The following is a 26,387-nucleotide window of genomic DNA, read 5'->3' on the forward strand; positions in this document are numbered from 1 at the left end:
TTCCCTAGGTGTTAGATGACAGAGGAAAAAGAGTATTAAATGATAGAGGTATTAGATGATAGAGGAAAAAGGGTCTGTTATAAAAGGTATAATAGACCTATGCAATAGTCAGCACATAGTATATGTTCAGAAAGAATGGGCTGGTTATGTGTTTATAAGCTATTACCACAATGCAATAAGGAACCTAGAGAGCCAGGATTGGGCTCCATTTGCTTTCTATCACTTTGAGCAAATTACTTAATCTCTGTAAGCCTCATTACTTCTATCTGTAAAATGGGAATTATAATGCCACTTTGAAAATATTGCTATGAACATGCAATAATTAAGGTATGTAAAGACCCAGGCCCAAAAGGATGTAACATATTTGAGTTTCTCTCTACCCCTCTGCCCTTTTTCTAGAACCATTAGAAGGCAGAGGCATCCTGCTAGCTGTGTGTCATTCCTGCTGGCCAGTGGCCCAGGAGGCCCCCAGTTGCTGGGATTGGGCAATGTGCACATCGACATTTACTGAATTGTGCCCTGCAGGATGAGACAAACTGTACTTTCCAAGGCTGAGACCTAGCCCCACTCAGGGGCACAGCATGGAGCCACTTTGAGAAATCCACATTCAAGGCACAGTCTCCCCAGGCCCCAGGGAAATGCAATAGCCGAGGGGACAAGGAGGTTACCAAGCTAACTGTTCCTGATTAAAGCAACTGGCCTAAAGCCCGCAAAGCTAGCCTTTGAAAAGTTTAAGTTTTGTCAGCGATTACTGCATCTTGCATCTATGTAGCACCTTACAATTAACCAAAGCCTTCTGTAAACAGCAATCACTCAATAAATCATTTCAATATACAAGGAATCAGCCTGCCAGAGGCCTTTTAGAAAACCCCATTGCATTGGTCAGGGCAGACTGGGAGGAGCAGATGTTTGATTGATGGCAGCTGCATAACAACATTATCTTGTAAGAGAAACTGTTCCATCCACAGCCCAGCCATGTGTATACCATGTGATCATGCCTCACTGTAATCACAGCTGATTAGGTCAGAAGTGGGTACTTGTACCTTGGAAGGTCCAACCCTTGGCTGTCCAGTAACCTGTGATTTGTCTCAATTAGGTTCTTCCTTTGAGGATTTGAAATTGGAATTGAGGAACAGAGATTGGGGTAGTTACCAGAGGGGAGAATAGCCAGAAAGGGTTGCTAAGAGTTGTAGATTATTGAGAAGGCCAGGGTAGGCAGGACTGACCTTCGCAAGGTAAAACTCTGTGGACCATAACCTATGAAAAAGCAAAGGAAATGGGGAAACTGGGGAAACAGAGCCACATGGACTCCCTTGTTTCTAGCAACTTTCAATTTGTTGTTTTGGTGGGGCCATGCTGCATTGGAGTTCTCACCTTTGGACTCTCAGAAAGACCTCTGAGACCTTATCACAGCCATCCTTGCCAGAGTGGGTTTCTGCCCCATGCCATCGAAGGCCTTGCCAATGACAGAGGCAAAGTGGGCATCGCTATCCACACTCTGCAGACAAGGAACCTGCAGCTGGGGTGGTGCCTAGACTTGCTGGCATCTCACAGCCAGATCAGGGTCCTTCCTCCATGGCCCCTCACTGCTTTTGAGACTGTGAGAAGTTGTATGACTATCCACCAAGTCTCAGAGGAAGAGAGGGTCCTGTGCAAGCACGTATTTGGGATGACTGCTTCTCAACTGTCTCTTCCCCTAGAATGTGAGTGCTGTGAAGACAGGATCATGCCAGCTTCGTGACTGCTGCACCCCCACAGGCTAGAGCAGGGCTTGCCCCAGAACAGATGCTTAAATATGTATCTCAAATGAATGATAGAATCGATTTAAGCAGTCCTAGCATGTTCCAACCACAATAAAAACCAGGGAGGTTTGCATGTCCTCACCTATAGACAACAAGAAGAGCTGCTACATTTGAGATTCCGGATTCTTGTGGGGCAAATTTTCATTTCCTTCTCCTTTGGGAATTGTTTCTGAAAAGCAGCTGCTGTCAGCTTGGGTTCAACTCCCGTTCAGCACTGGGAAGTAAGCAGACCATCTAATCCTTGAAACGGGATGGACCCTGACTGCCACCCACACAGCAGATTTGGAATTCCCTCCTTGGCACCTCCAAGTGACCTCTGCCCTTGCCCAAATTGCCCAAGGGGACCTGAGGTCATCCTTTCCATCACTGGGCAGCCACAGCATGTGGAGAGTTGACTTTACACTCATTGTAACTTCTTTCACCTTGGCCCTGGCTCTAGGCCTAAGGGTCTCACAGAAGCTCCCTAAACTATCCTAAATAAAGTGTGGAATGAAAAGTGTTCTGGAATGCAGCCTAGGGAGACAAGAATTCCAAATTTTCTGGGTGACCTTGAGCCAGTCACTTGATATTCCTGAGGTCAAAAGGCCTGAAGTCTTTGGCTGGACCTAGGTTCAAAGTCCCAGCTGAACCTTGGACAAGTCACACTCACAGAGCCTCAGTTTCCTCAACTGTGGAGGAGAATGCTGCCATCCAGCTAAGAGTAATGTCTGCTCAGGGCATCCGAATGGGCTTTGACTCAAGACCAACATGGAAGTTGAGTCTACTCTGGAGATTGACTCAGTTCACTTTGGGGCTACAAACCCAAAGGCTGAGCCTTGAAGCGGGAGATTATGGAGCTGTGTTGGCAACGCCTGCTCAAACCTCAAACACAACACAGTCACAAAGCTGGGGCTCTGAGTGCCAGGAAGATCCAGCAGAATGTGGTTTTCCCTGTACTCCAACTCCAGCATCAGGAGAGTGGCAGACCAAGCAGGGGAGAGTTGGATGGGGCTGTCCTTTGATGTCCCATTCCATGATCCAGTGAGAAAAGAACAACAGACTCAATAGGCAGATGACACAAGTGCAGATGACACAACACCAGGCAAATCACTCGAATTCTGTGAGCATAGGTCCTCATCTATAGAGCCTGCTAGGATGCCTGCTCTATCTCCATCAAAGTGTTGTCATGGAGATCAAACTTGGTAATAGGTCAGGAAAGTCCTGGTAAATTGAAAAGTGCTGTGTCTTTGAAAAGTATCACACTGCACAGTCTGGTTGCAGTACTGCATCTTTCTCCATTTCATGAGCCAGAGCCAAGGTCAGGGGCCCCTGTGCAGAGCTGGCAGGCCCAGCACTTGCTCCCTGCTCCTGTGCCTATCCCTGTTTCCCTACTATTACTATGGAATCCTCATCATCCCAGTGAGACGTGCCTTATTATGCCCATTTTACAGATGAAGAAGCTGAGGCCCAGAGAGACCGAGTAACCTGCTGGGTCCCATGGTTAAGTGATAGCTATAATCCCAGAGCAAGAGTCACAGGGAGAGAAGGAAGAGACATGAAGGAGCAAGAGAGGGAAAAAAAATGGGAAAAAATGCAATATCAAAAGAGAAATATGGAGGAGAAAAGGGAGGAGAGGGAAAGAGAGGAGGAGGGATGAAGGAGAAAGAGTAAAGAATGAGAATAAATCAGCCCTGTTGGGGGCACAGAGGGGACAGCGTGGGAAGCTGCCAAGCTGCTCCCCGTGGTGGGGTGTTGGGATGTGGGGTGGGCAGACCAGGCATGGGTGGGGGCCACAGGCAGCCACGTGAGGAAGTGATAGGTCAGCAGAGCCATTCAGCTGAGGTACAAAAGCCTTCTGCCAGGGTGGTGAAAAAAATATTAAGCGAGACTTCCTCGAGCTTTAGAAATTGCTGAAATACCGAGGCCGCAATGGAAGATAAAGTGTCCTACAAAGGGAGCTTCGAATGGAATCAATTTCCCCGGGCCGACTTTTATGTCCTATTATAAGAAATTGAAAAATTATTTCACTGGAAATGTCACTTTGCTGGTCGACCTCTCCTGAAGATATTGAGAAGGAAAATGGCTTCCAATAAAGGGGCATTGGGTCTTGTCCTCCATCACTGGAGTTGATCCTCTAGGTTCTGTGTCTTGGGAACCCAGCCCAGGGAGGTGGGGTCAGGGGGAGTCTGGAGGGCCCTTCTGTTAGGGCTTTGGGGCTGGCAGAGAAAGCAATAAAATGGAGACAAATGTGACAGCCCCAGGGACCACCAGCTCTTGATGGCCAGACATACATACCACAAGCTGGAACATGATACTCTTGAGGCTGGCTGGACTAGGCCAGGGTGGAATGTCAAGATTCCCTGCACGGGACATCATACCGCAGAGAAGACTCTGGCAGCTGCTGCCATAGCACACATGTTTGCTTCTAGAGTCACAGCATAAAAGGCCTTCCTGCCCATCATTCCTTCTCTCATATCCACTTTTTCCCATTGCCATGAACTCCTCGCCTTTCTCTATCCATGGCAGGCCTTCCTTCCGTACCTTGGTACTCTTGCTCTGTTTGAAAGGCCCATTCCTGCACATCCATCTGGCAAACTCCTACTCATTCTTCAAGACCCAGCTGATACGTGCCTCCTTAGGAAATCGTCCCTGCACTCCCTCCCCTGTGTGGTAGGCTGGAAAATGAGCCTCCCCACCAACAAAAAAAATGCTTATGTCCAATCCCCAGAGCCTATAAATATGCTACCCTTACATGGTAAAAGGACTGTGCAGAGGTGATTGAGTATCTTGAGATGGGGAGGTTATCCAGGTGGGCCCAGTGTAATCACAAGCGTTCTTATAAGAGGACAGTGAGAGGCTCAGAGTTAGTAGTAGGATCTGTGAAGCAGGTGGTTGGAGTGAGGCTGGGGAGGGACCACAAACCACGGAACGCAGGCACCTCTAGAAGTTGACAGAAGTGAGAAAATGGATTCTCCCTTTGGAGCCTCCAGAAGCAACCAGCTCTGCCAATGCCTTTACCCCAGCGAGACTGAGGTTGAATTTCCGATCTCAAGAACTGTAAGAGAATAAACCTGTGTAGTTAGGCGGCACTCAGTTTGTGGGAACGTGTCATAGGTGCGATGGGAAACTGAGATGTGTGAGCAGGGTTCCCTCTCCCTCCTCTGGGATCCCTTGCAACTCCACGCCCATGCTGCAGCTCCTCACGACCAGCACTTATCCAGTGCCCTCCACGTGCCATGCCTGTCCTGAGTGCCACACAGGCATTATCACACTCAATCTTACTGCAATGCAGCTGGGCAGGTACTAGATCCCCAGTTTACAGAGGAGGAAACTGAAGAGCACAGAAGTGAAGCAACTTGACCCAAGAAAGTCACGCAGGTCACGAACGTGACAGAGCTAGAACTTGAACTCAGCACACACTGTACAGTGATCATGTATGCAAGCGTTGGTCTCTTCCACCAGAAAGTAGGGTAAAAGGGTAGATATTGGGCCTCCAACAACTGCAGAATGAGCAGACCTCTGAATTGGGGCCTCTCTGTGCTCTCTGAGAAGTTCAGTGAATTCTTGTGTGAAGGATGTAAAAAATGGAATGTCTGCCCTTGGAAACTACAACTTTTCATCAAACTAGATTATTTGTTAACAATGACCTAAAGCACTTTATGTCACATTCTCTATGACGTTCCCTTATGGGTGGTGTGGTAAAGTAGGAGTCCAGGACTTACAGTCCAGACTATAACTCTGGGTAAGTTCCAGCAAATATACCCTAAGCCTCAATTTCTTCATCTGTAAAATGGATATAAGAATCCCACTGCCAGAAGAAGCCCTGGTGAGGACAAAGGAGAATGTGCACGCAAAAGCATTCGGTGCAATGTGAGTGCTGCTCTTGTTCTCTCTGGGCCATGAACAAAGCTGTGCAGCACACTGGGTGGGTGGTCTTTCCCCACAATCACGGAGGACACTGAGACCCCACAGGCAGCTATTACACCCCACTAGAAAGTATAAGGCTGCCTGGCCCAAGTACCAAGGGGGCTGTCCAAGCTCTGTGCTGCCAGAATGCAGATATGGAGAGGTCGTTTGGGGCTGAGATGAGGACAGTTAACCAGAGAAGCCAGCCTGTGATTGTCAAAGGTAGGTGTGACTGCATGGACCGCAATGAGATGAGGAGAGGGCTTCGCAATTATGCACATGGGTGAGCAGAGGCACGGAAGAGATAAAGTCCCATGGGGAAGGGAGGCTCTGAAAATGTGGAACATGGACTTTGTGGCCAAGACCACAGAGCCAGTGGGCAGGAGGTAGAAAGAGTGGGAGGGATGGTGGCTGGGAGTACAGTGGGCCACACAGAAATAAGGAACTGCGTGGCCTCCCTCTTTCAGTCTCTTGTGTGTCTAGGAGCTGAACATCCAAGGGGCTCCAAACCAATCATCTAGGCAGGGGTTCTCAGTCCTGGCTGCCCAGAGAATCACTTGGGGGAGTTTTACAAAATCCCAATGCCCAGGCTGCACTCCAAACCACTTAACTCAAAGTCATCAGGAGTGGGACCCAGGCATGAGTATTTTTTGAAGCTCCCTAGGTGATTCCAAAGCCCAGGTGAGGCTGAGAAATTCTGCTCTAAGCCTTGGCTCCAGGGCCAGGAAGCCAGCCTGGCGTCATCTGGATTCCAGTTGAGCTCATTACCTTCAGCAGTTCTCAGTGCAGTTCCCTTCCCCCTCTGCCTGTGTCCCTGGCGCCCTGCAGCTTTGCATGAATATGATACTTCACTTCGTGTCCTTGGCCAAAACTGGGCCTCTGGGGGGTGTTTGCACAGTTGTTTGAGGATAAGTCTACCAGACTCATTTTTCTGTCGTGGCCAGACTGACTCTCCATGGCCTGGTGGCCCTGCCCTGAAGCGTGGTGTGCTTCCGAGGCACGGGCACACCCAGCTCACCCTGAGCATCAGTAAGCCTTCTCTGCGGCCGACCCCTAGCATGGATAGCTTGGGCACAAGGGGATGGGAATGAGGAGCTTCCTCCTCCTGACCCCTGGAAGAGGGAGAAGAGAGCATTTACTGACCACTAAGTGCTCTGTTCCCAGAATGGGAGCAGGTGCTTCACATGCATTATGGTTAAGTGATCCTTATCACTTTTCACCTTATGATGCAGATATTTGAAATCATCCTATTTTACAGATGAGAACACAGAGGCTCAGGAAAGTGAAGCAGCTTGGCCTAAGGTTTCACAAATGGAAAATGCTACAGCTGGGTCACACACCTAGGTCTGCTGGCTCCAGAGCCTGAGCTTTGGCTTTCAGGGTCTCAGTTTCTCACCTGTAAAATGAGTATGACCAAAAAATCCCTCCTTCACAGTGTTCTTGTGAACATTAAAAAAGTAGCAATGTTAACCTATATAAAGCAGATAGTAGAGTGTTGGGAATTCAGCTGATGCTTGATAAAAATGGCCCTGACTCACCTTTTTAAAAAGGACTCCATACTAATGCTTAACATGGTCTAAAGAAAATACAGTGTAGCTATGTTTCAAAAAAAAAAAATAGGTTGAGACCACAGCATTATTTCCATCTCCACTTTCTTCTCTGAAAAATGAACGAGCTTGTTACCAATACCAGTTAGTTCTTGTCCTGGCACCCAATCAACAAGAGGATGTCTAAGGTCAGCCACCTGGGGTCCTTTGGGTGAATGCTGAGAACTGAGGCAGGGCTGCTTCCCCAGGCTCATGCTTGGGTCTGCAGGAGCCTGGATCTGCAGGGGCTTGCGTCTGCCAGGGTGGACATCCCCTTAGCTGGCACAAAGAACATAGGTGAGGTCTTGGAAATCCCGGATACTTCCCAGCTGCATTCACAGAGATGCTGCTTTTAGCATTTCTCCCTTTCAGATATCAGTGTTTTCTTCCTATTTTAAAGCATTCTCCTATCAATGAAGCATCCCAGATCCCACAATGAGGAAATGCATTCCATCTACTCCCAGACCTAGGTGGGACAGTGCCTGGTACAGGGTAGGCACTTAATAAATATTTGTTGAATAAATGAATGAGCATATGGAAACTCACTCATACTGCCCAAGTCTCCCAATTTCCAGGCTAAGTACTCCTGAGTTTTTCAACTATTACTCACGCGGGTGGCCGAGGGGATGCTCAAAGCATGAGGCTTTAGTGAACCAGAGGCTGAGGGAAGATATGTCTCTTCCCTATGGGCTAGGGGAGGTGAGGTCAGGAAGTCAGAGAAGGGAGTCTGACCTGGGCATGCACTTGCTACTTGGGCAGAGAGGGAGGGCTGAGGGTAGAGCCAGAGAATGAGAGAGACACAGGCCCATGAGGAGATCTCATACCCATGACACTACCCCAGCCAAGCTGGTTTAGAGCTATGGAACTTACAGAAACAGAGTACATGACACCTCCAGAAGAGGTCTGCATGCTCCTGGCCAGGTAGACTGGCACTGGAGTCTTTGAAAACAAAACTTTCTTTGACCAACACTCAAGAGTGCAGACCATTTTAAAAGTCTCAGAATCCTTCCCTATCTTCTTCCATCTCACTCTGGGCCCTTCTTTTTGACCCTTCCAGAATGACAATATTTCATTTTACTCAGGAAAAACCAGCAGTGCAAAGTAGGAAGCAGAGTAATCAGGCCACCTGCCCAATTTTACCTAAATTTTCTACCTAAATTGCCAAGACAAATATTTCAGGAAACTGCACTTGGCTGGAATGGTTAGGTAATTCATCTTATTTACCATCTAAATGCACTTGAGAGCTGAGATAGATTCACTCATGTTGTCGCTTCTTAGTCAGATGCAATTCACAGTTGAAATCGCTGCCATCCAAAGCTTCCATAACTTCCAAAGGGTAATGGATTTTTTTCAGCCCATCTTTCTTCCTCGCTCATAGTTGCTTGAGGATTCCAAATGGATTCTATTTACTGTAATTACTGTTCTAACTGCAGCTCACTTGCAATGCATCAGGTTAATGTTAACAAGATACCCAGCTGATGCTGGTAATGTGTAGTCATTGTTCAAACTCTTTACCCACCCGCTTTGGTGTTGTCTCAATTCTATTTTCTGAACCCAAAGGGGAGGGAGCAAAGCCAAGAAACATGGGTGGATTTTTTTGTTTTATTCTTCTCTAATGCCATGGGCTTTTTCTCAATGGATATTCATTGTTCTTGGGTTTTCCTATTCCTGTATTTACGTGGCATTATTACAAATGTTATGCTTTGCTTAAATACTGATTTACACACTTACCCTCTCTCATTTTTCCATGCTACTAGTGTCATTAAATTCCATGTTATTTGATTATTAATAACAAAAATTAACATCAACAAAGTCCTGACAATTTGCAAGACATATTTCACCTATGTTATCTCTATAACAAGAGAAATAATGGCCAAGTGTATCAAGAGGCTTAATCTCTCAATTATAGGGTAGTTTATATTCATAATTTGAATCTATGGAAGAAGCACACACTTCAGAGGGGCAAAGACTAGGGTTCATATTCTAGTTTCACCATTTAGCTATAGGAGTTCAGGTAAGCTTATCTCTCTGAACTTCAGTTTCCCCATCTTTAAACAGACAAAACTACAAGCTACTTCATACATTATTGAGAAGTTCCTTGCAAATAGTAGGTGCTTAATAAATTATCTGTTATTATACCTTACCAATAATTTCAATCACATGGCCACATTTGAGGCCCCAGCACACACAGGTGGGAATGTATTTTAATAGGACTTCCAAGTGAACGTTTTTTGAGCTATGAGGAACTTGGAGATGAGACCCTTACTACTCAAAGTGTGGTTCACAAACGATCGGCATCATTATTTGGGAACTTATTGAAATACAGATTCTCAGGTCTTTCTTCAGAAAGAAAAATGTGTAATTATCATATGTCTCCATAGAGTTGACAGAAAAATAGACTATCCCTTCAGTCCTGACGACCTGATCTCAGTCTGAAAAGCATAAGAGGGGTGAAGAGGAGACATTCCCCAATAAAACTCTGAAGTCCGTTCTAGCTCATGCCAGCATGCAGCAGCTGTTAATCCCCCAGAGAACATTTGACTCTCCTCCTCGTGGTGATGATCATTAAGCATGATGAATACAAATGCCATTTGTTGATTCAGGTGCTAAGAGTCTGAGCCACACAGCTTCGATGTCAGCCGGATAGTACCTCAGTGTCTGGGTAAGTCTCTTCTCCTTTCCACCTAGATTACCTCATCTATAAAATGAGAATTACAATACCTGCCTTCGGGGTGTTTGAGAATTAATGCAGACAGATGCTTACCATGCTGGCACACCGTAGGCACTCATTTTCAGCTGCAGCAGCGGTAGCCTTAGGAATAGTAATAAACGTGTTTATTGAACACGCATTGAAACTGCTGTTTCAACCCCCACCTCCCACCCCATACACACGTTTATTCTATTATTAGTAATTAGTAATTACTATTTATTATTGTTATTGCCATCTCTGCAAAAAGAGCTACCGTGTCCCTGTTCCCAAAACCAAGTTCTTGGTGTCAGTCACCTGCTTTCATTATAGGGAAGCAAAGGAGAGCTGGAGCTGGAATTCTAAAAATCCACTTCACTTTCCTTCTCCTGGTAACTTTCTTGGGAAAGCCACTTAAGCCCTGACAATCACACTTTCCTCATCTGTAAAATGGGCATAAACCATTTTCCCCCAACTGCCTCAAGGCCAAAGTGAAGAGCTCAGAAAATGAAGTATCTGAAAGTGATTTGCAACCATACAGTATTAGTTGAACAAATGTAAAAGATCCCTGTGACCCCTGATTTCTCTTAGGTCCTGATCTCATCGTTCGGGGTTTCTCTCCTTTTCCCACCAAACCACCACCTTTGCAGAAGCCTCCATTACCATACAGGTCCCCTCCAAGCTCTATCCTGGGTTTCACTCTCTCCTTTCAGACCAATTTGCTCATCACTAGGGATGCATCTTACTTAGAAACTGTTCTTTCACTTCCAAAATCAAAGGTGGCATTATAAAGGGTTGGGGAAGATCAGTGTTTTAGCTTCCACGTAAACTTCACTAGTGCCAGCTCCCACCAAACAAACATGCAGGCCACGTCAAAAGTGTGTCTGCCACATAAATAAAGCTTCCAGACAGGTCCTTCAGCCTCTTACCCCCATACCTCACTAGGTCACCACCACAGTGCCTTTACACTGGTTCTGTAGGGAGACTCTAGAGCCGCCTTATGCCAAACCCTCATGGCTTCCTCTGCATTTTCTTAACCATTCAAGGAACTCCTAATAGGCCATGGACCTCAGGACAAGTCTATAAGGCTGGCTGACTTATTTTCCCCATGATGAACTCGAAGATGATGGAGACCCACTCGACTCACTTTAGGGCCAGGGTTCTTTCCCCACTAGAGGAGGTATAAGGTGGGGGCTCAGTGCCTCCCCAGAGAGGACCTCATTCTCTTGGCACTTTGGTATTACACTGTTTGCAGTGGGGCCCCTCAGACAGCCACACTCTCCAGACATCTGTGGGACCTTCGCCAAGCTGCTTCTCTGCTCCTTAGCATAGGGACCTATGCTTCCTTCAGCCTCCATTTCCCTGTCTATAAAAACAGGACCATGCAGCTGGAGTAATGTAGTATAAATCAGATGTTTAATTATATCTATCCTCTCACTTCTTTTGATAAGACTCAAGGGGCCCCATTTCCCAGGATACCTGGACAAAACCATTTTTTGAGCCTTTTGTGCCCAACCATAGTCATTAGTCTTTTAACAGAGCCATTTGTTCATTTATGTAATAGACACTGATTGAATATCTTTCACGTTCTAGTATAAGGCTACACTGAGGATATAGTGGTATGCAGTACTGCCACGGTGCCCAATTGCATGGAGGTGGCACTCATAGCAAACACCGGTTGCCTCCCAAAGAACTTTCCCAGCACAGCAGAATCTCCTTCATTGGTATCCCATATCAAAAGAGAGGGATCATACAAGATGCCTCAGAGTCAAAATTCCAGCTACTGATCACCGTTAAGTTTTGGTTCTATCACTTGCTAGCTATGCAACAGTTATAGACAGAATGATTGCATCTTCACAAAATTCATTGTTGAATTAACCCCCACTGTGATGGTATTTGGACACTAGGCTATTGGAAAGTAATTAGGGTTAGATTAGGTCATGAGAGTGAGGCACTCATGATGGTATCAGTGGTTTCATAAGAAGAGGAAGACAGGCCATCTGCAAGCTGAGGAGAAGGTCTTCAGTGGGAACCCAACTGGCTGGCATCTTGATCTTGGACTTCCAACCTCCAAAACTATGAAAAATAAATGTCTGTTGTTTAAGCCACCCAATTTATGGTATTTTGTTATGGCAGCCCATGTGAACAGTGACCTTATCTTCTCTATGCCTCAGTTTCCTCATCCAGAAAATGGGGATAATTATAATCCTTTCTTACAGATTTAAAATTAGGATTAGAGGGAATATTACAAATAAAGTGCTTCACACAGGGACTTGCCCAATAAATGATTGTTTTTATCCAAGTGCCTAACTGGAAATGTCAATCATAGAATGCTAGAGCTGGAAGGGATCTTGCCAAGCCCCTTCACTGTATGGAGGAAAGGAGGCTCAAAGGGGAATGGCTTGCCCAGGACTACGATACCAGGGTCCCCGACTCCTGCTTTAGGTTTGTTCCCCTCCACCGGCTGGGGAGGATCTCATCCTTCCTCCTATCACCTGTCTCATCCCTGACACTTAGCACGCCCACTTGAAATTGTCACCCCCTTTACCTGGTGAGCAGCTCCTATGTGAGGTTGCTAAGAGATGAGGATCCATCACTGAATTCCACACCTAGAAAGTCTCTTAAATTAGGTTGTCAGAATTCTTCTTTTTGAAGAAAACCCAAATAGAGAAAAAAAATTCACCGATGTTTCCTTGGAAAATGCTGTGGGAGGAGTTAAAACTATGCTAAAGTGTGCAGCAGATTTATAATAATAGTTGAACACCTTTCATTTGCTTTGCCCTTTGTGGTTTGCAAAGCACATTTCTACATATTGTTGAGTCTCCACAATCAATCAATCAATCATTCCTTCGTTCATAAATACATATTTAGCACTTTCTATGTAGCACACACCATTCCAGGTGCCAGAGGTTTAGCAGTGAATAAGACAGAAAAAAACCTCTGCTTTTATGGGGTTTATGCTCTAGCAGGCAATAAACGCAACACACACATGTACACCTACAGACAATGTTTTCAGATACTGGCAAGTACTGTGGAAAAAATAAGGCAGGGAAAGGGGAAAGAGAGTTAGGGGACTTGTTTTGAGTGGCCAGGAAAGCTTTCTCTGGAATGCAATCCAGGCAGAGATTATTAATATTGCTGAATAAATATCTGAAACCTCATTTTACAGATAGAGAAACACAGCCCAGACTCACACAGCAGTTAGATAGTAGGGCCCAGAAGAGAATTCATATTCTCTCTATCCCAACCTGTGATAACGCCAAGTCTCATGTCTGGATCCAGGAAGCCAGACCGGAGGACGAGGAGTGTGCGTGGAGATCAAGTTCTTGTGTCCCATTCTATCACATTGCCCACCTGCTATCGCTTACTGTGTGCTGGTCCATGGGCTGGACACTGGGACTAATGGGATAAAGCAGACATAGTCGCTGCCCTCAGGAAACTTCCAGACGAGTGAGGAATATGAGACAAGTTCACGAAACATAACTGTGCCACCTGTTAGAAATCCCAAGTCTTCAGAATGGGGCTTCAGAATGGGGCTACGTCTCCAGTACACGCTAAGAAAAAGCTCTCCAACCTCCCAGATTTTCTTCTTTTTAATCAACAATCATGAATTAGCTGCCAACTCCATACTGACCACTGCTAGGGATCACCTTTGTCTTTCCCACCCAGGCACCTCATATGCAAATTCCAGCCACCTCTACTGCTAACACCTTAGTCCGTGCTGTCATCACCTCTTGCCCAGAATACTGTCACAGCCCTCTTTATTTTCCTTTCTTGGTTTTTTTTTTTTTTTTTTTTTTTTTCCTGAGACAGGGTCTCACCCTGTCACCTAGGCTACAGTGCAGTGGCACAATCACAGCTCACTGCAGCCTCGAACATCTGGACTTCAGTGATCCTCCCATCTCAGCCTCTTGAGTAGCTCAGACTACAGGTGTGCACCACCATACCTGGCTAATTTTTTCTTTTTTTTTTTTCCTTGGTAGAGATGGGGGTCTCACTATGTCACCCAGGCTGGTCTCGAACTCCTGGCCTCGAGTGGTCCTCCCACCTCAGCTTCCCAAAGTGCTGGAATTACAGGCGTGAGTCACCACTCCTGGCCCTGTCACCGTCTTCTAACTTCTAATTTCTGATGCTGCTCCTGCTCCCAACTACCACGCCCTTCAGGGTGTTCTCAACCCAGCAGTCAGAGTGATTTTTTAAAAAGTGTATCAATCATGTCATTTTTCTGCTCAGAACCCTCCAATTACCCCCTATGCACTCTGAGTAAAAGCTAAATCCTCACACTGGCCTCCAAGATTCTATGTGGCCTGCCCACCTCCCCTACCCCTCCTCAGACCTCACTGCCTTCCTACTTGACTCCTTGCTTGCCTGCTCCGGCCATACTCTCCTTCCTTTTTGCTTTCTTCCTGTGCACCAGTCATGGGCCTACCTCAAGGCTGTATACTTGCTGTTGTCTGCCAGGAATGCTCTTCCCGCAGGTATTTTTAAGGTTTTTCCCCTGAAAGGAGATATCCTTTAAGTCTTTGTTCAAATCTTACCCTCTTTTAATTTGCAATAGACATGCCTTCCTCATCACAACCTTCCTTATTTCCTGGTTATTCTTCCTATCACTCTTGCCTTCTCATATATGGTATTATCTACTCACTGATTGTGTTGCTGTCTGCCTTCCCTTACTAGAATGCAAGCTCCACGAGGACACAGACTTTTGTCTGATTTGTTTAGTGTCTATCCCACTGCCTGGGACAGTGCCGGCCATAGAGGGGATGCTCAGTAAATCTCTGTTGAGGCCAGGCACGTTGGCTCACACCTGTAATCCCAGAATTTTGGAAGGCTGAGGCGGGCAGATCACTTGAGATCAGGAGTTCAAGACCAGCCTGGCCAACATGGTGAAACCTCATCTCTACTAAAAATACAAAAATTAGCCAGGCGTGATTGGCAGGCATCTGTAATCCCAGCTACTCAGGAGGCTGAGGCACAAGATTGCTTGAACCCAGGAGGCGAAGTTTGCAGTGAGCCGAGATTGCGCCACTGCACTCCAGCCTGGGTGACAGAGCGAGACTCCATCTCAAATAAAAAATAAAAATAAATAAATACATAAACCTATCTCTGTGGAATAAACATCCAGACTAATCATCTTCTCCATCCCAAACTTGTTTCTCCTCTGACATTCCTTTTTTCTATTGAGGGCATGATCATCTACCTAATCACCTGTGACTCAGTGCAATAGTTCAACAAGCCTAGACTGGAGCCAAGGAGGTGAAGGGCCCCGTGCTGGGTGCCATGGAAACAAATGAAACTGGGAGTCACTTCTAGTTCCTGATTTCCTCAACCCCCTCAAATCCAAACTAAACATCAGTTTTCTGATTTGTAAAATCAAGATAATAATACCTATTTCATAAAATGAAATGAGACAACATGTATAAAAGATTCAGGAAACATATGTGCTGCATAGCAAATACCTAAGAAAAAAATAATTCGGCTGGCACTGAATTCTGGAGTCTTGTTCCTGAATATCTCCAAAACATGCCAACATCTCACCCTTTCCCTGTCCTGCTGCTGCCAGGATGAATTAGAAGGCTGGAAGAAGCAGAGAGCACTGAGGGCTAGGAAGGAGAGCCATATGGTTAGGGGTGACCCTGACTGCCAGCCAGCTCTCTTGGTTTCAGCTGAATGCCTGACCCAAACACAATCACCAGTCACATAGGCAAGGGTAAGACCACAACCTTCTAGGGCCATAGAGGCTTTGGGCTCCCATGGAACCAAGAATGACCTCCCCTCTGCTGCCCCAATCATGCCCAGCCCCCACCCAATAGACCTGCTCCTTCCAAATGGGCTCCTCACACCACTGCCTGGGTGACATCGTGGGAACAGAGGGAGCCACGGAGCAGGACTGCCTGCAGCAAATTGATTTGTGCAAGTTGCTGATAGAAGGATGTGCATGACCCCCATGGAAGATTAGGAGTGGGACATTCCCAACAGAAAGGCCTGGGCAGGCCAGAGAGGCAAGGGGAAAATTCTGCCTCTTGGTCTCTCTGCTGGCCAGCTGTGGGGTCCCACAGCAGCCTCCTCCCTGGCCTCCGTGCATTTATTCCAAAGAAAAGAAAAAGGAGACAGAGAAGAAGGGAGGAAGGGAGCAGGAGACAAATAGGCAGACAGATGGGAGACACAAAAAGAGACGCAACAAATTATGGTTTTTGAGGACTTTCTGTGCACCAGGCCCAAGTTCTTTCTTAAGAAGTAGAAAATAAAAGGGCAGTGTGAGGCATAGAGAGGTGAGCCGGAGAAAGAGGCAGGGACAGAAAAATGACAGACAGACACAGGCAGATGGGTACCCTCATTGGCAAGGCTGGCAATTTGTGAACAAGATCACTTGTTAAATGTTGGGATAAAGCTGTCTCCCAGGTAGGGGGACAGGCAGGGGGAAAGGATGTAGGGCTCTTTAGGCCCTAAATACTTTTACCTTATGGGGCAGGAAAACAGACCTTAACCAGCACGAGGCACCAATGAGAAATACTTGCTGAGGGCTGGAGGAAGATGGCCATACATCTGCCTCCTGGACCAGATCAGCATTGACATTCCATGACCTTATGTGTTAGTTGAGTTGAGACTGTATTTGTTTTCTTTGGGGGGTTTTCCTTCCCTTCAAATCTATCTAATAAAACAGATCTTACAGAGAAAGCCCAGCTTCTGGTTGATAATTTGTAGAAAGGGAGAGTCTGTATCCTGATGGTCAAGTCCAGGAAGGCTTTCTGACCTAAGCAATCTCATTTCTGGACTGTCTTTTAACGTGGTTTTTGGGGGAAAAAATAGTTTTCGCCTTGAAACTGACAAGCCAGACTCTGAATTGCTTAGACTTCCTAAGCCTCATCTGTCACTCCACAAACATGCCATCCTGGAAGTGCGACAATCTCTAATGCATCATGGTTTATAAATGAGTCTGACGTGACATTTGGTACATGAAAAACACTTATAATCAATCAAGCAAATCAGAAAAGCTGTAAAAATAGCTTATAGCTTATGTATCCACTGCCAAGAAAGGCTACAAAGGATATACTCATGATCAAGCAGCCAGAGATATGCGATGAAAATAGAAGAACAATGAGGAAAAAAAAAAAAAGAGGGTTTACCATCGGGGTCAGCAAACTCAAGTGTGCAGGCCAAATCCAGTTGGCCAGGTTTTGTTTATTTATGTAGTTTTATTGGTACACGGCCACATCCATTTGTTTGCATAGCCTCTATGGCTGCTTTCCACTATAAGGCAGAGTTGAGTAGTTGTGACAAAATCTACATGACCTGCAAAACCCAAAATATTTACTTTGTGAGTCTTACAGAAGAATTTTGCCAATCTTTGGGACAAAACATAGACTCACCACTTTTCATCTGCAGAGGCTAAATGCAGGCCTGTTGTTTATTTTTGTTGTGACCTTGGTTTTTCCACTTACATAGTGAGTGTATAACATTGCCCAGATAGAGAATAAAGTTAAAAAGTGAAAGCTACATAAAAGTACTTAACACTCTGCCTGGCACATAGTAAGCCCTCACTGAATGGCATCCTTGTATTATAAACGTTATTTTAAGTAGACGTTGTTTCCAGGACAGGACACGGAGATCTTCGGGGAAGGCAGAGCTGGCTGATGAACCCTATCCAGTGTCCTGATTAATGCATTACAGGGAATCTGAAGGAAGTCAAGGGAAATGAACATTTGGTGAGTGGCACTCTATTGCAAGTTCATTTTATTTCATTTCTTTGATTCTTATAAGGACCTGGTGCCATTTAACAAGGGAGAAGGAATGTCAAGGCTCAAAGAGGTCACACAAATATACAAAAAGCCTAGGAATGCAAGCACAGGTCTGTTTGCTTCAAAACTTAAATTTATATTTTTCTCTACCTTAAAATAAGTAATGTGGTTGAAGGAGCTGGTGATTTTTACTTAGAAAAGAAAGACTCAGCGGTGACCCATCAGCCTGCCTCCAAATACTTAAGTGTTCCTATGTACCAAAGAGGTCTGAAATACAGTAGCTTTGGAGGATAAAACAAAGACCCTCAATCCATCCCTTTTCTGATTATGTGTTGCTGAAAAATTAAAGTTGCACAGATATGTGATAATTCTCCCTACGTCATATGCAAAGAAGCCCCAAAACAATAACAAACAAAAAAAGAATTTGAAGTCTAAAAGGTTTAAGTCTGTCCTAAAGATAAGCTGGCATGAATAAAATAATATTCTATGTGTGCAGTGTGTTGGTAGGTTATGAAGAATTTCCATATGTATGATTTTATTTGATGTTGTGAGCAAATGTGAACCTGAAAGAGCTAATCCTTCAAGATGGATCCCTAGTGGCTAACTGGGCCTACATTTAAAATAGAGCCAAGAAGCCATTTGCTGAGAAGAGTTCCCTAAAAACCAAAACCAAACCTTTTTAACTTTGAGAATTTCAGAGCTCACCTGAAACAACCAGAGCTCACCTGCCTTTACCAATCAGGGCTCAGCCATGTTGACCAATCAAAACTCAGCAAGTTTGAATCCTTCATTTGCATGAATAGACTTGATTACGAACTTAGGTGAGAACTTTTGCCATAAAACTTGAACCCTCAGCTGGGCATGGTGACTCACACCTGCAATCCCAGCACTTTGGGAGGCCGAGGCAGGCAGATCACCTGAGGTCAGGAGTTCGAGACCAGCCTGGCCAACATGGTAAAACCTCGTCTCTACTAAAAATACAAAAATTAGCCAGCCATGGTGGTGGGCACTTGTAATCCCAGCTACTTGGAAGGCTGAGGCAAGAGAATTGCTTGAACCTGGGAGGTGGAGGTTGCAGTGAACCGAGATCACGCCACTACACTCCAGCCTGGGTGACAGAGCGAGACTCCATCTCCAAAAAAACAAACAAACAAGCAAACAAAACACTTGAACCCTCTCTGTTCTCTGGAACACACCTTCTGCTGTTTACACCAAAGGCCATGTCTTCCCATTATACAAACTGTTCACTGGAATAAAGTCTCTTTCCCCCAAATTTCTTTTCAGAGAACCTTTGTTCACACTCTGCAGCAAAATCATGTGAGGATGGTGAGACGCATGTCACAGCCTCCTATTTTACAGAAGAGGAAAACTGAGACTAGAAAAGTAAGTACCTCAGCCAAAGTCATATAGCTAGCTGGCTATAACAGAGCTGCAGCTCACACTGACATATGAGACCACAGTGACAAATTACGGAACCTCAGTGGAACAAATTTATGCAATAGATATATTTGTCAAGATATTAGAAATGAAAATTACTCTGATCTTCTTATTGGGAGCACATTTCCTATCCCAGGGGTTTGAGGGGCCCAAGGCAGAACTTCTTTCATATTACTTAGGTCTGCAGCCTCGAGGGCCCACAGAGTCACCCCAGGCAGTAGCACCGTGAGCCACCCAGTGGTGGATCTCATCAGTGGTCAGGATGATGACCATCACCTGGGCAAGATGAATGCAAGGCGTAGGTGCCCATCAGCAGATCCCTGCCTTGCATCTGGACATGAATCCAAGGAGAGGACCTAGAACTTCTCTCCCTTCTATATTTAAACCTCTTCTGCAAGAGTGTGGGGTAGTGGTTAAGAGGGGAGCCCTGGATCAAGTCCCCCCAACTAGTTGGGTAGCCTTAGGCAAGTGACAACCTTTTCCTCCCTCAAGTTCCTCATCTACTAAAAAGGGATACTAATTGAATCTGCCTCCTGGCTGGCTGTGACGATCAAACAAGCACATTCATGTGAAATGTTTGTCCCAGTGCCTGGTGTAGCGTCATCACCACTACTACTACAGCGTGGGGCTAGGTTATGGCACAGTTTAGGAGAAAGACCACTTCTGGAATTGTTCAGGCTTCTAGTTTGACTCTATTCTCCATTTGACCCTGGTTAAGCCACAGAAGCCCTCTGGGCTTACAGTTTCTCCTTTATCACATGGAAATAATTAGCCCTGTAATATCTATCTAGTGGGGTCATTCAGAGGATCAAGAAAGATAATAGATAATGAAAGGGCTTTGTAAAAAGTGGTGTTCACAAATGAGTCAAGGTCATTATCATCATCATCACTATTATAAGTCCTAAATGATGGAAGTGTTACTGTATTGGGTAAAAAAAAAATCTGCAGAATGATTCCTATTCATTTTTATATCTAATAGAATAATGCCATTTTTTGGTCCTTTGTCTTTGATCTGGTGCTTGCTCTCAGCAATCATTTCCACACTATATATCCGTAATGAATATTATAATATGAGAGATTTCCTTTTTTTGATGCCTACCATATTCTAATAAGAGAATCTACTTCTCAGACCTCAGTATGCTGCCGAAGGGAATTGGGTGGGAAGGTGTTATCTTAATTTTACCAACAAGAAAAATCTGCCCCAGGCCAGAGACGCTCTTCTTTCACTCTGCCCCCAACAAACAGCTAGGAGACAGAGCAAATGAGGTGCTGGTGTCACATTCCACATGGTGGGAGATGCTTCATCGAGTGACTGTGGGCAGCCTCCTTTTAAATAGTCCACTAAACAGGGCAGTAACTGGCACATGCCTTGTCTGAGGACTGGAGTCTTACCTGGAAGTTTCCAAAGCAATGGCATGATCTCCAATGCTACACATTCTTTTAGGTTGTCCCCAAAGATGACTGTGTTGCAGATTTGGTTCAGAGTATTTCTCATTCTGTCCTGAGGCCACTTTTGTAGCCAACTCTGACATCAGCCTGACTTGCTGTGAGAGTATTCTGTTTGTAAAACCTAACCTGGGGACAATCCCTATCCAGTTTTCTAGGGAATCGCTTGAGCCATTCTGAATTCACCTGGGTGCGTTGTCCACTCCCGCCTAGCATTCTGCCTCAATCCAACTATGATGATGTGGGGTTTTGCAAATGGACTTTGTCAAAATTCCTTCTCTTGAACATGGTGGTACCCCAACCTGATCATAACCCATTAACTTTGCAGTTCTCAAAGCATGTTAAAGGCCAAATTTTAAACAGGCAAGTCCTATTGGAAGACAGTATTGCCCATAGTACAGCAGGTACTAAATCATTTCAAGAACAATCACTATTCACCAACTTCTTCCATCCTTCCAAAATAAAGATGGGGGAGACAAATATAATTGATGACAATTTCTTTTTTGGTTAAATGTATGCCTTTGGTTGATAACCCCTAAATTATCTTGCCCAATTGTAGCAACAACTGTCCAAGTGTGGCATATGTTTATAGGTAAATAAGGACTGTAAAACATACCACAAGAACACTCAATTCCTGGAACATGAAAACAGCTCAAGTGTATAACTACGCATTAGGCTAACTGAGAGATGGAAATAGATTAAATGGAATGGAAATGTTTCCACTTTGAAATATTAACATCGTAATTACCATGCCCTGAGATTTATTTACCATGCTCTAGGGCTACCCCCCAAAATATCACTCCTTTACAGCACTCCCCTCCTAAAGGCTTCTGGGCTCTGGTAAAATCAGGGCTATCATCACAGCAGTCCTGCTAGATAAGGAATCCTCCCAGGTGCCTTAGAATTATTAGCTCTTCATCCACTTAGTAAGCTTCCCCCTTCCCCAAACATAGGATTGACAATTTCAGGAAATTAAATGATAAATATTACTAAAATGACCTTTAGCACAGTGCCAGCTGAGTAAATGCCAATATTACATCTTGTTGATCAGAAGCCTGGAAAGCCATGATTATCAGGCAGCTTATGAGGTGTTATCCCCAGAGAGCTCTGGGCCAGACAGGGACGCTCAGGACCCGAAGCAGAGGCAGGAAGCTCTGTCAGTCATTCATGGGCCTGATGAAAAATGCTTATGTCACCACGTGGGGAAAGCAGGACACAAACTGTACACATACCGTGATCACAGAGTACCAAATTATGCCTTTGTAAGAAGCTGCATTCAAAAAACTAATGTGGGTAGTGAGGCTAAGCGTTCCTTCCCTCCTTCCCTTTCTCCCTTCCTGCCTGCCTGCCTGCCTGCCTTCCCTCCTGCCTGCCTTCCTTCTTTCTTCCCTTCTCCTTCCCTCCCTCCCTCTCTCCCTCTCTCCCTCCTTCCCTCCTCTCCTTTCCTCTCCTCTCCTCCCCTCCCCCCCTCCCCTCCCCTCCCCTCCCCTCCCCTCCCCTCCCCTCCCCTCCCTTCCCCTCCCCTCCCCTCCCCTCCTCTCCTCTCCTCTCCTCTCCTCTCCTCTTCTTCCTGACCTCTAACTTCCTAACTTCTTAGCTTCCTCTCTCCCTCCTTCCCAGCATTCATTCAATAAATACTAACTGAACAACCACTATGGGCCAGGCACCAAGCTAGATACTGATGATAGTGTAGTAAAAACGAAAAACACCTTTATTTTTTATTGTATTTTTGCAAACTTTTTTAAAGTAAAAAGACATATTTTTTTTTGGCATAAGAATAAATCTATGGCCAGGCACGGCGGCTCATGCCTGTAATCTCAGCACTTTGGGAGGCTGAGTGGAAGGATCACTTGAGGCCAATAGTTCAAGACCAGTCTGGGCAACATAGCAAGACCCCATCTGTACAAAGAAAAAATAAATTAGCTGTGCATGGTGGTGCATACCTGTATTCCTAGCTACTTGGGAGGCTGAGGCAGGAGGATTCTTTGAACTTAGGAAGTCGAGGTTGCAGTAAGCTATGATTGCACCACTGCACTCCAGCCTGGGTGATAGACTAAGGCACTAAAAAAAGAATAAATCTAGTATTAAACATAACTGGTTGTAAAACTCTACAGGATAATATGAACAGCAATTGGATAACTGATGCTATTAAGGAATTCTTACACATCATCCAGATTTTGCTTTTTTTTTAAAAGGTGGGGAAATCTTTAATTTTTTTGAGATATGCACTAAAGTATTTACAGATGAAATAATAGGATGTCTTGGAATTTGACTCAAAATAATCCAATGACCAGATATTGATCATTGTCAAAGCTGGGTGGTGAATACATGAGGAGGTTATTATATTTGCTTCTAGTTTTGCATAAGCTTGAAATTTTCATAATAAAAGTAAAACAAAACAAAAGCATAAAAGTCTCATAAAAATTAATAGGACAAGTCTGCTGGGAAGTGCTGAGGTCGAAGGGGGGAGGGTGAGAATAGGGGCAATGGGTAGAGAAAAGCAGGGCAGTTACCTAGAGAGAAGGAAAACTGCAGATCAGACTTTTAAAAAACTTTTAAAAGTTACATCTTGTTGATCAGAGGCCTGGAAAGCCATGATTATCAGGCAGCTTATGAGGTGGTATCCCCAGAGAGCTCTGGGCTAGACAGGGACACTCAGGACCCGAAGCAGAGGCAGGAAGCTCTGTCAATCATTCGTGGGCCTGATGAAAAATGCTTATGTCACCATGTGGGGAAAGCAGGACACAAACTGTACACATAGCATGTATAGTTCATAACCTCCAACTGTATCCTTACTTAGATAAAAGTTATCATCAGCATCAAAGTCTCTTCAAACACAAAGAACATCCCTCCTCTATTCATTACAGAGCCACAGCCTCTTCCTCAGTGGGTCCCTATGGTACTTTGTGCAGTTGGATAATATTTATTCTGCTTTATTATAGTTCAGTTATGTGTCTGACTTCTCCATTAACTCTATGAGCAAGAGTTACATATTCTCATTTCCAAATCCCAGTTTCTCATACTGGGCTGGGCATACAACAAATGCTTGTTAAACTGATTTCAAAAATTTCTTGTACAATTCATAAGTTTCAGAATGTTTTCCCTAAAATCCTAATAATGTATGTGATCGGGCAGAAAGAAAGAATATATGAATGATATAGAAAGGCACATGACCTTTCTTCCCACTCAGGATCAGCGTGTTGATTCTGTTCACATAGGGAACCTCGCCCTCCTCAGTTGGAGTAGGAATTTATCTTTGATCAAGCTTGTCATCAATGGTATGACCAAGAAGCATGCAAGACGGTGCTGCACCAACCATATTCCTTCCTTCGAAATCAAGGATATAAAATCAGGCTGAAAATTGTCATTTGTGCCAGGAGATATCACTTCAACTACAAAAGCATATCCCAGTGACAATGATGGAGTTAAATGCCTTGTTTGGTATTTTAATAGACTGTCAGATTTTTAGCCATGTGAATTCCCAATTCTCTTGAGACTTTATTTAAGGGTAACTCTATGGATGAGCAGGCTATAAATAAGACCTTCTTGTTATATATTGAGCGATCACCTTAAAGTGAAGATGGGAATTTCTTAAATTTAATCCACAACTACAATGCAAAATGTGTTGTAGAAATATCAACCTATCATGTCTCAGAATGTACTAAAAACTGTCTCTGAATGATCTCTTCCTGCCCTGCCCAAAATGCCCTAAGCCGGTGATACAGCAGACCAAATGTGCATTATTACAGACTGGTTGCATTACAGAGCTCCATGTGACTGTCCATGTCTGATGCCTAGCAATTATCATGCAATCTGTGACAATGTAGCGAGATGATGCTGGTAGTGTTGGCCTTAGAACCCAGAAGTCAGGTCCAGATGATATTTAAGAGGATTATGCTAGGCTTTTGGAATGATATGGGTGAAGGTATGAGATCCAGCAGGCACAGTATCAGTGCCACCCCTTTGCAGAAATTGGGGAAGTTTGAGAGGCTGAACTCAGGGATCATCTCCCGACCTCTGGTGTCTTTAGCTGGAAAGGGATCCTTTGTGCTTATTGCAGTAAATGTAACTTGTGTCAGATTCATCATTTTAGAGTGTTCATTCTTACCAGCCTCAAATACAGTTCTCTGCTGGACTAGTTCATGTCCCTACCACAATGTCATAGTATTATTTTTTAAGTATGAACTAAATTCATCATCAGCTCCAAACCCTTCAATGAATCCCCATCCATCAAGCAAGTTTTCCTGGGTTCTAATACGTGTATCTTCTCTTCACCCCTTAGACTTAGTTTTGTCACCACTCCCAGTGTTGCTAGTCTCTGGGGGCTTCAGCACTGCTTCTTGAGTCCCTGTCCTTACCCACACCTTTGTAAATAGTCCATTCATTAAACTCTTCAGTCACCCCTTTTGAGGGTGCTATTTCCTGCAGAGACCTTGACTGGCACAAATAGACTACTTTGAAAAGAAGAAGAAAGAAAGGACAGTTGCTTTTCCAGATAGCAAGCTATGTTACTTAAGCAGTGTGATATAGATGGGAAAATAAATATCGCAACAGAAAAAAAAATACAGAGACTATGTATCTATGGGATTTCATATGTGCTGGAAGTGGCAGTCAAATCAACAGAAGGAAAGAATAGACTATTCAGTAAATGGTGTCAGGACAATTGGTTAGTCACCTAGAAGAATAAAACCTGTACCATAGAAATGCAAGTAACATATGTTTACTTACAAGTCCAGTCTAAAAACTAGGCCCTGTGTGCCTCAACAGAGTACATATTTGTGACAAGTATCAGATGCTGGAGCAATATCATATGTACCTCAGGAGGCCTTCTGGATGAGATTCTTGCATCCAGTTAGGAAAAAGCGTTGTTCCAATTGAGAGATGAAGAAACTGAGACCAAGACTGATTAAATGGCTTGTCCAAGTTCATATGAGTAGCAAAAGAGATACAATCAGTAGAACCTGGTCTTACACATCTTTAAGCTTGAAGGTAAGATGTGTAACTGCTGAGTTTTGCACCATTTCACCTCACTTCCCAATTTCAGGTGCAGAGGCTTGAACACAATGAGTGCAGACAGCTGCTGCATGTCAGCAGAGGGGGAAATAATACCTGTTCATCAGGGAGCTAATTCTGCAAAATGCACCATCTAATAGGTACCGTATACACGTAAATAGGATGCTCTAATCAGCGGGAAGGCAGGAACTGCAATCTATCCCTCACGGACCTAAAATATAATGGGGCTAAATTGAAGGTTTTATGATGCACAGAGCACTTTACTTGGAAGACTGATGCTTTTCCAGGCAAGGTGTTCATTTCCAGAACAAGTTCCCACACTCTCTGACATCCAATCCTGGGGAACAATGGGAACTGAACAAAGCAATGCCTGGGGCAGCTCGTCAGTATTTATAGAGCCTGTGGGAGACAGTACAGTGCAGAGGTTAAGAGCACATATTTAGAAGCCAGCCAGACCTAGGTTCAAGTCCTACTCTGCTATTTTGTAGCTCTGTGACCCTGGGTAAGTCTCTCAACCTCTCTGAACCTGTTCTTTCACTAGTAAGAGAAGCATGATAGTGTACCATGGGAGTGTTGGAGGATTAAATGAAATAACGTAGACAAAATGCCTACAAATACGTAGCAGTCAATGAGATTTAACCATTATTATTAGACTGATTTTCTGGTGTGGCCCACCTTCTTGTTCCAAAGAATATTCCTGGGAGAGAGCTCTAAGATGTCAGCAGTGGCAATACTGTTGGAACAAGTACATTGCCTGACTGGCGATTAGTCTGACGTGGATGACAAGCAGATC

At 44.7% G+C, this 26,387-nt stretch overlaps 1 protein-coding gene and 1 long non-coding RNA gene across 3 annotated transcripts in view; one reads left to right on the top strand and one right to left on the bottom strand.

Annotated features, from left to right (window-relative positions):
* Positions 1-26,387, bottom strand: part of TENM4 (teneurin transmembrane protein 4) — a 3,069,169-nt gene that overhangs the window by 682,075 nt on the left and 2,360,707 nt on the right. The gene's annotated exons all lie outside the window — the stretch shown is intronic.
* Positions 9,692-26,382, top strand: LOC129484681 (uncharacterized). Of its 2 annotated transcripts, XR_008658491.2 has the most exons (5): positions 9,692-9,935; positions 17,554-17,665; positions 18,983-19,081; positions 25,626-25,734; positions 26,285-26,298. It is a non-coding gene; the product is annotated as an uncharacterized lncRNA (long non-coding RNA). The 2 variants fall into 2 exon arrangements; XR_010121455.1 differs by lacking the exon at positions 25,626-25,734 and having other exon boundaries at positions 26,285-26,382.

This window comes from Symphalangus syndactylus, chromosome 6 (genome assembly GCF_028878055.3).
Source record: "Symphalangus syndactylus isolate Jambi chromosome 6, NHGRI_mSymSyn1-v2.1_pri, whole genome shotgun sequence".
In the NCBI taxonomy this organism is placed as follows: domain Eukaryota; kingdom Metazoa; phylum Chordata; class Mammalia; order Primates; family Hylobatidae; genus Symphalangus; species Symphalangus syndactylus.